This window comes from Acinonyx jubatus, chromosome D4 (assembly GCF_027475565.1).
Source record: "Acinonyx jubatus isolate Ajub_Pintada_27869175 chromosome D4, VMU_Ajub_asm_v1.0, whole genome shotgun sequence".
Lineage (NCBI taxonomy): Eukaryota > Metazoa > Chordata > Mammalia > Carnivora > Felidae > Acinonyx > Acinonyx jubatus.
In genome coordinates this window covers 53,111,695-53,121,774 of record NC_069391.1, presented here as the reverse complement: position 1 = coordinate 53,121,774, position 10,080 = coordinate 53,111,695, and the positions used below count along the sequence as shown (strand labels likewise).

General features: G+C 44.6%; 1 long non-coding RNA gene across 2 annotated transcripts in view; it reads left to right on the top strand.

Annotated features, from left to right (window-relative positions):
• Window positions 1-3,150: 3,150 nt before the first annotated feature.
• LOC113595877 (uncharacterized) overlaps window positions 3,151-10,080 on the top strand; it is a 28,208-nt gene continuing 21,278 nt past the window's right edge. The window contains exons 1-3 of one of the 2 annotated variants that reach the window (XR_008291180.1): window positions 3,151-3,826; window positions 4,739-4,845; window positions 9,075-9,218. This is a non-coding gene — a long non-coding RNA (uncharacterized LOC113595877). The remainder of the gene's footprint in view (window positions 3,827-4,738; window positions 4,846-9,074; window positions 9,219-10,080) is intronic. The other variant, XR_003416510.2, reaches the window with a different exon arrangement.

Sequence of the window (10,080 nt, the reverse complement as noted above, 5' to 3'; positions counted from 1 at the left end):
GTGTCACCCACATACCCTGTCCCTTGAAACAGGTCAATGAAATTCCCACGTGAAAGCTGCCTTCTCTGTACTAGGAGAAGGAAGACGTTCTTATCACCACACACAGGGAATTTGGGGCTGAGAAATATGTACAAACAAACCGCTTTAAGTACTTTTTTTAACGTTTATTCAGTTTTTGAGAAACAGAGACAGAGTGTGAGCAGGGCAGGGGCAGAGAGAGAGGGAGGTACAGAATCCGAAGCAGGCTCCAGGCTCTGAGCTGTCAGCACAGAGCCAGACTCGAGGCTGGAACCCACGGACCGTGAGATCATGACCTGAGCCGAAGTCAGATGCTTAACCAACTGAGCCACCCAGGGGCCCCCAAACAAATCTTTTTAAATTAATCCTTATCTTCCAGTTATTTCTTCATGACTTACTCCTTTTGGCCCCCACCCCTTTGTCTTTTTTTTTTTTTTAATGTTTATTTATTTTGAGAGAGAGAGCACAAAAGAGAGGCAGAGAGAGGGAGGAGAATCCCAAGCAGGGCTCCACTCTGTCAGCAGAGCCCAATGAGGGACTTGAACTCACAACCTGTGAGATCATGACCTGAGCTGAAATCAAGAGGGGGATACTTACCGCACTGAGCCACCCAGGCGCCCCCCAACCCCTTTGTCTCGTCCATTCTTCACAAATTAATTGTTTATTAGTCTAAAAGGTAGAAAAGGGGCGCCTGGGTGGCTTGGTCGGTTAAGCGTCCGACTTCGGCTCAGGTCATGATCTCACGGTCCGTGAGTTCGAGCCCCGCGTCGGGCTCTGTGCTGACAGCTCAGAGCCTGGAGCCTGTTTCAGATTCTGTGTCTCCCTCTCTCTGACCCTCCCCTGTTCATGCTCTGTCTCTCTCTGTCTCAAAAATAAATAAACGTTAAAAAAAAATTTTTTTTAAATAAAAATAAAAGGTAGAAAAGCTTCCTGCTCTAGTCACCACTTTGGGTCTTTGTTCTCCTGTGAAGACTCCCACATACATGTAAAAATCCAGTCAAATGTGTATGCTTTCCTCCTGTTAGTCTGTCTTTGTCAGTTTTTTTTTCGGGGGTCCTGAGAGGGTGAAGGAAAACTTTTTCCTCCCCTTTGCTGGCAACTCTTCTGACCATTCTGGGAGTGGTGCCCCAACAACGCAGATTTTTAAAACTTAGTGCTGATTTTTTAAAAAGTTAGAAAAGAGGGGCACCTGGGTGACTCTAGTCAGTTGAGTGTCCGACTTCAGCTCAGGTCATGATCTCACAGTTTCTGAGTTAGAGCCCGGGCTCCCTGCTGTCAGTATAGAGCCTGCTTCAGATCCTCTGTCCTGCTCCCCCCCCCACTGCTCTTCCCCCACTCGAGTGCTCTCTCTTTCTCTCAAAAATGAACAAGAATTTATTAAAAAAAAAAAAAAAAGTAAGAAAAGAGAAAGGTTGCTGACAAAAGACCATTTATGTGAATTTAAAAACATGCACCCAGGGATGCCTGGGTGGCTCAGTCAGTGAAGTGTCCAGCTTCGGCCGAGGTCATGATCTCACCATCTGAGTTGAAGTCCCACGCTGGGTTCTGCACTGATGGCTCAGAGCCTGGAGGCTGCTTCAGATTCTGTGTCTCCCTCCCTCTGCCCCTCCCCCACTCACTCACACTCTGTGTGTGTGTGTGTCTCTCAAAAAAATAAACATTAAAAAAATAAAAATAAAAAAGCGACACACAAAACACCACATATTATATGAGAATACATTCAAGTTTGAAGAGGCATGTTAATACATTGGAATGATTGCTGGTTAAAGAAGGAAATGGGAGTGGAGAATTAATCCATCAAAGGTAGCAACGATGGCATTTCAAAAATGAACTTGTATTGGTCAGAGTTCTTCACTGCAAACAGCAGAAACCAACTCTGGTTGATTTAAACATAAAGCGGAAAAAAAAATGTAAGGCTACTGATTGGGTAGCTCACTGAATCACCTGGAGGACCCAGAGTCTATGCAATAAGAATCGTAACCACAAATTACACCACAGAATTGGTTGGGGGAGGCTTCAACAGTTGCGGTCTCTGAGGACCAGACTGTTTGTATTGCCTGAACAAGGAGAAACTGAAAGCTGTCAACATGTTTCTCCAATAGCAGAGGGAAGTTTGCTCACCCAGATTCTTTGCCAAAGAATGGATTCAGCTATGGATTCACTGTCTGGGGCAGATGCACCAGAATGACCAAGCCTGAGTCATGGGCAGTGCCCTATCTGCAGAGGACGCTGGCAATGACTGTGTTTAGCTCCCCAAGTGAGATGTAGTATCTGCCTCCCCCAAGACTCATAGAAATGACAGGGATCATTCAGCAGAAGAAAAGGGTCCTGGGGCGCCGGCGTGGCTCAGTCAGTTGGGCGTCCGACTTTGGCTCGGGTCGTGATTTCACAGCTTGTGAGTTTGAGCCCCTGTCTGTGCTGACAGCTCGGAGCCTGGAGCCTGCTTCGGATTCTATCTCCCTCATTCTCTATACCTCACCCACTCACACTCTGACTCTCTCAAAAATAAATAAACATTAAAAAAGAAGAAGAAGAAGAAGAAGAAGAAGAAGAAGAAGAAGAAGAGGGTCCTATGATGGGCATTCAAAAGGATGACAAAAGCTTACTAATGAAAGCATGGCCAACACTGGTAACTTCTGCACTGGGATCAAATCAGAGTCCGTTGAGTTTTTCAACTTGAAAGCCACTGGTAATATTTTCCAGAATCGTTTCACTGGAACACTAGAGGCAAGAGACAGATGGTAGGAAGATGAAGACATAATCAGTGTAGACTATTAAGGAGCTTAACTGTGAATGGAAGGGCTATGGTTTTATGTTTGAAGATAAAAGCGAATTGAGCACATTTTAGGCTAAGGAGGAGCTAGCAGAAAAGGGTTGCCATGGTTAGAAAGTAAACAGATGATTTTAAAAAGCCATAACCTAATCAGAGCCCAGGTGGAAAGTTTAACCTTAAAATGCTGTAAGCAGAGGTACGGCTTCTCTGAGAGAGGAGGAAAAATATATATATATATACGTGGCTGCATGTAAATGTTTATGTTGGGAAGTCCAGGTGGTGTCTATTGGACGGCTTTTATTTTATCTATGAAGTGGATATGCAAGAAAAACTGAAGGAAGCAGAGCTTGGGTGCTAAGCCTAAAAATAAAACTGCCAGTTATTTTACCAGCAAAAACAGGTTTATTTGGAATAGCAGATAACTGCAATCTGGGACAAGCAAGCTGTGGCAAAACCGCAGACAAATCCAGAGGACAAAGGTAAGGAACGGACTGCTCTTTTACGGAGGAAAAGGGGGGAGCAGGGAGGGCTGTTCTAGGCAAAAAGTCCATTGGAATAAACTGGGAGTTCCAAGTATAGGGGCCTTTCCTTGGCTGAGCTGTGACAGAATCCCATTGGCTGGGCTGTTGCGGGAGCGGAAGGAAAAACCTTCTTCCTCCTGCTGGGATAGTAAAGTAGAAGCTAAGGCGTTACCAGCTCGCAAGCTACCCCTCTTCCCATTGGGTCTGCAATTAACCAAGGGTGGCCTGGCGTGAGAGGTCCCCGCCCCCTGCTGGCTCCTGACTCTGTTTTAAACCAGCTTTCCTTTTATTAATTTTCTTCGGGGTCAATGAGAGAGAGGCCTTGCCGAGAGGGGTGTAAGTCTCTACCTGCTAAACGGAAGAGGAGCTGACCACCACCAGGTTAAGAAAAAAATACACATATATTACAAGATGGGTGCCGTCATGATTGAAGAGTTTACATCCAAAGTGGTTCTGATCGGCTGATTGTTTCTCCTGCTGCTGCCCAGGTGCGGAAGCAAACAGGCAAAAGCAGGTGTGGCTCCTTGGGTGTGCGGGGCAGGTACAGACACTAGCAGACTCGAGCCTGGAGCTGGCAGGTGAGAGTGTCATCAGAGTGATAGTGCAGCAGGCCACAGATCAGATAAGAAAGGAAATGTGGCCCGGACGGGGAGAGAGAGGGATTAAGATATTTCAGAGTTCCTCCGAGGTTGAGGGTTAAAGGTCGTGGAAGTAGAAGAGCAAGGGTGCCTGGGTGGCTCGGTTGGTTGAGCATCTGACTCTTGATTTTTCGGCTCCGGTCATGATCTCCCTGTTCGTGGGTTAGAGCCTTGCATCAGTGTGAAGCCTGCTTGGGATTCTGTCTCTCCCCCTCTTTCTCGGCCCCTCGCGCGGGCTCTCTCTCTCTCAAAATAAATAAATAAACTTAAAAAAAAAGGAAGTAAAAGAACAAGAGCTAGAAGGATGAGAGTTTGTGGTCTCAGTGTGGGCTTTTAGAGTTTTAGATTTTTGAGGTAGAGTTAGGTCCATCCAAGACGTGACCATTAAAAAACAATAACCTTTGATATGAGGTGCAGAGGACAAAAACCATTTAGAGAAACAGCTCAAAAACCGGAGTTTCTGAAATACCTACCGGTCCTGGCCTTGTTTCCTTTCTTATCTAATCTGTGGCCTGATGGACTATCACTTTAACGACTCTCTCACCAGGCGGCTTCAGGCCCTTGTACCATTTTGTACCTGCCCTGCACTCCCAAGGAGCCAAACTAGCATTCAGGGGCACTTGGCTTGTTCAGTCAGTATGTGGTTCTTGATCTCGAGGTCGTGAGTTCGAGCCCCACAATGGGCATAGAATTTACTTAAAAAAAAAAAAGATTAAATTAAAGGAAAAGTATTGCACTCAGCAAGAACTAGTCTTAGAGATCATCACACTCCCATCTGTTACCCACAGGTGGTAGACATGACCCACAATCAGGATTCTCGAAGGCGATGGAGATAAAAGGAAAATCTGCCCTCTCAGAGGATAATCATATAAATGAAGAAAGAGTTATATCAGAGGTAGGCAATGAGAGATTCCCAGGCCAGTAAAAGGGAACCGTACCTTGAAGCATCTTTGTTAACACTCCTCAAGAAAAAGGATCTGTCAGGTTGTAGTTGGGTTGGGAATTGAAGCATGAACAAGAATCAGAGACACCGACTCTGATTTGGTAACTCTAGCACAGAGCCAGGCCAGGGGGCACCTGGCCCACGGACCAAGATAACCTGACACAGCCAGACTCCTGCTATAGATCATACCTACGTGACATCAGCCATTCAAGTCATCCAACTGATTCCCTTTGTGCCACTTCTGTGCTCACCAAGTAATCCTACTGGAATCTGGCTTCCCACATAGATTTTGCAAATAGGACAAAAATGTACTGGGGCGCCTGGGTGGCTCAGTCGGTTAAACATCTGACTTCGGCTCAGGTCACGCTCTCACGGTTGGTGAGTTTGAGCCCCGTGTCAGGCTCCGTGCTGACAGCTCCTCCCCCTCTTGTGCTCTCTTTCTCTCAAAAATAAATCAACATTTAAAAAAAAAATGTATCGGTTAGGGACACAACTATTTGGTCGTGATAATTACAGATCTACTTAATACATGAACAATTAATTCATTAATTAACAAACAGGCATTTTAGGTTTATATATATGGTTTTGGTCAAAGAGAGTCAGGCTCCCAGACCCAAACACCTAGGGATGCCCTAACAATAGAAGTTTAGAGCCTAAAAAGCTAAGTATCATCCCCTGGAAAGTGGCATAAAACACCGGCACCACGTGAAGTCAGATTGGGGTGACAACAGTCCTCCTCTGGGTAACGCTTCTCTGGTTCCATGTCTCTCCTGTAAATCCATCCCGGATTTCTGCATGCCACCTAAACAGAAAAAAACACTCGGCTTCTCTTTCTCTCTAACCAGAGAGTACAGACCAAAGTTAAACTAAGGAAGTTGGGCTGATTGGTTCTGTGGCGGCATATAAATGTATAAATACATCTGCAAGTCAGTGTGGCACTCGCACAGGATACAGGGCAAAGAAACGGGAAGGAAAAGACCTCTCAGGTCCTAAAATGATAAGGAAATGAACAGGTTCGTTGCCATCCCAGTAGGGCAAGGTTAATGATTTGGTAACCAGGCCAGAGCTAGGTAGGCCTGCGTGCAGCTGAACTCTCAGTTGGGCTCCACCCCGTGACCTATGCTGTGCAAACAAGCCTTTCTAGAGCTGTAACAATCGCTCCTACGGCTGAAACTAAGGGCGCATTGTATCAAATAGCATGCCCCGGTATCCCAGAATAAAGTAAATCTATCTTCCACTCCCCTTTGAAATAGATTTGTTGGGGCTGTTCTTCCTCTCCCCCCTGGAAGCAGGCTCTGTGGCTTTTCTAATTATTCTCAGATGATGCAAGGTCCCCTGGCCCGTTTGGAACCTACAAATTTCATGTCGCAGTTCAGGCTTTGAACTTCACGTTGAGCTGGAGCCTCTCCTCCCATCGCTCCAGCTCTGGCTCATGGCCAGACAGCAGCAGCTCCTCTTTTTCTCCCACTTTGGGCTTGACTAGTCCACCCCTAACTCACTACCTGTTTTTCTAATGTTTCCAGAAAAATTTTTAGGGAGCAGGGAAATTATTACTTGCGTTATTATGCTTAACTAGCACTCTTTGGAACTGCCAGACAGTGAAAACTTTACCCTCCTCTAGCGGGCGCTTTTACGAGTTCTGTGAGACCTCTGATCAGTCAAGGTCCTACGGAAAAGAGCATGTGCCCTAGATGGTTCAAGCAGACGCCAAGAAAGGGCCTGATGATAGAGGTGTGCAGAGCGCTAATGGAAGAGATGTCCAGAAGAGAGCGTTAACAGAAGAGATGATGTCACACTGGAAAGCCGTTTCCACTCCGGACGTGAGAGGACAAGGAAAGAGTAGCACGAGAACCCAGAGAGAGCTGAGGTTATAAAAAAGGAACCGCTTGGACGTAGTGTAGTCCTGGAAGGGTGCAAGCACTGCCAATGGCACAATGCCAGTACAGGGAGGCAGCAGGGGAGAAATGCCTAGAACGTCCTCTCTGATTTGCTGCTAGTATGTCAGCCTGGCCAAACCCAACTGGTAGTGAGCCAGCAATAGAGCTCAAGTCACAGAGCTCTCAAGAGGATAGCCTCCTGGGAAGGATGAAGGATCTAGGTGAACAAGCAGAAAAACCAGTAAACCCCCATCACGAGGGATGTCTCACCTCCACGTCCCCTGATGAAGGCAAGTGCATCCCTGTTACGACAAGTTGCTGACTCTTTCCTAACCCTCTAGGAATTACTCCTGCAATGCTATCCCTCTGCTATGTAGAGAACTACAGAAAATATTTACACATCCTGTTACATATAACATTTACTATTCACTGAGCTACTTGGAACGAGGCATTGTGCTAAGATGCCCTGCGTGCGTTCTCTTTAAACCTCATAATAGCCCATGGAAGCAGATGGTGTTTAACCAGAAAGAGTGATTGAGAGGAGAGAGAGAGAGGTGGACCCAGAGTGGTCAAGTGACTCACTCGAGCCCCAAAGCTGTCTTTCTCTACCAAGTGTTCTCTAGAAACAGCAAAAAGAACACGTCTTTATTGTCATTTGTTTTTGCTCTTTATCCCTCTGCCTCGTCCTTGAAGTTGGCATCAGTATATTTACTTGGACGTTGCAAACAGCTGACCTTGGCTCTGAGCGCTGAGATTCCCCCTGGGGATTGCTTTGCGTCAAGCTGGTTAAAGAAACCAAATCCCATGTGCCCTCCTTAATTAGCTGGCTCATGCTTTAGCTCATTGGATGTTTTATTTGGAGTTCTTTAAGAAGAACAACTGTCCTTCTCCCCTGAGTAAGGGTTCTTTCGTGTATTAAAACATGATTTTTTAAAGGGCATCTCCCAAGGGGTGTGAACAACATATGGTATTCACATATGGAAAATTCAGCTTTCCAAAGAGATTGGTTTTCATCACCAACCATCCTCTTACTTGATCAGATCGTTAGGGGAGCTGAACGTGGGCCCTATTCATTCAGCTAGAGGAACACTCAGAGACCAGCCCAGACTGAACACAGCCTGTACTCCACTTAGAATAATGCTCCCCTGGGCTATTCCCAGTGTGGAATGAATCTTCACTGGCAACCCTCTTCCAATGTCTTAATTTCACCAAGACATGCTCTGAAGGAGCAAAGCAGCCTTACCTGGATTGCCAGGTATGAATAAGTAACAGGCCTATTGTAGTGGTTAAATCAGCTAATTGGCTCCTAGGACCCTCTATCGAAAGTCTCTTTAATAAGCCTTACAGTTTCGCTCTGAACATTATTAAACACAAATTAAACCTTTTCTTCCTTCCTCCCTTCCTTCCTTCCTTCCTTCCTTCCTTCCTTCCTTCCTTCCTTCCTTCCTCTCTTTCTTTCTTTCCTTTTCTTTCTTTCTTTTGTTTTTAGAAAATCTGTAGTGCTTTGTTTGATTTAGTAAGTAAATAGGGCACCTGGCTGGCTCAGCGTGAGACTCTTGATCTCAAGGTTGTGAGTTCAAGCCCCATTTTGGGTATGGAGCCTACTTAGGAAAAAAAAAAAAAAGGAAATAGAATTACTTCTTTCTGTAAAGGCGGTATTTTTTTCCTACAAATTAGTTTTACTAAGATGTAATCTTCATGCAATAGAATTCACCCATTTTAAGTGTATAGTTTGATAAGTTTTGACAAACGTAGACAGTTCCGTAATCAGGACCCCAAACGAGACAGAGAACATTCATCCCCTGGTGCCAGTTTGCAGTCACTCCCCGCCCCAACCCCAAGCCCAGGCAACCACTGACCTGTTTTTTTCAACAGAGGCTTTAGAAGTAGAATTTCTTTTTTCACTTAAAAGCAAATTTCGTTAAGATTCATCAGTGTCGGGGCGCCTGGGTGGCGCAGTCGGTTAAGCGTCCGACTTCAGCCAGGTCACGATCTCGCGGTCCGTGAGTTCGAGCCCCGCGTCAGGCTCTGGGCTGATGGCTCCGAGCCTGGAGCCTGTTTCCGATTCTGTGTCTCTCTCTCTCTCTGCCCCTCCCCTGTTCATGCTCTGTCTCTCTCTGTCCCAAAAATAAATAAACGTTGAAAAAAAAATTAAAAAAAAAAAAAGATTCATCAGTGTCTTTGCCTGTATTGGCGGTCTGCTCCTCCTTACTGGTGAGTAGTATTCCATTACATGGAATGGACCGGGGTTTTGTGATTTTTTTTTTTTTTTTTAACATCACAATTTGTTTGCCCATTCATCAGGTGGTGGACATTTGGATTATTTCCAGTCTGGGGCTATTGTGAATAAAGCTACCATGAACATCTGAGTATAAATCTTTGAGCAGACAGATATTTTCATCACATCTCTTGGGTAAATATCTAGCATTGAGATCGTTGGGATGTATGGTAAGTGTATTTTAACTTTATTTTTATTTATTTTTTCATGTTTATTTTTACTTTTGAGAGAGAGGGGCACAGAGAATCCGAAGAGGCTTGGCACTCAGCATGGGGCCTGCCATGGGGCTCAAATTCACAAACTGTGATATCATACCTGAGCCGAAGTCAGATGCTCAGCCAAGTGAGCCGTCCCGGGGCCCCTAACTTTATCTTTTTAAAAGTCCAGCTGTTTTTCAGAGTAGCAAGTGCTTCACATCATTGCCAAAATTAGTATTGTCCTTCATTGAATTTTATCATTCTAGCAGTCTGTAGTGTCATCAAGTTATGGTTTTAATTTGTGTTTCCCTAGTGAATAATTATGTTGAGCATCTTCACGTGCTTATTTGCCACTTTTTTCATGGCGAAATGTCTGTTCTAACCTTTCTCCCACTTTTAATTGCACTGCTTAGTTTACTATTGAATTGTAAAATATACATTTTAAATACAAGTTTTTTTTGCAAGATGAATTTGGCAAATATTTTCCCTATGTGTGACTTGTTGATTTTCTTAACAGTGTCTTTGGAAGAGCAAAAGCTTTTCATTTTGATGAAATCCAGTTTATTAATTTTTCTTTCTATGGTTAACGCTTTTGTGTCCTGCCTAAGAAAACATTGCCTAACCGAACACTGCAAAGATTTCCTCCCTTGTTTTCACCTAGCAATTTTATAATTTTAAAACGTTTTTATGTTTATATCTATGATGCATTTCAGGTTAATTTTTATAAATGGCGTGAGGTAAAGGTCAAGTTCTTTTTTATAAGTATATATTTTCAAGTTCATCCAGCACCCTTTAAGACTATCCTTTCTTGCATTGAACCTTGGCACTTGTGTTG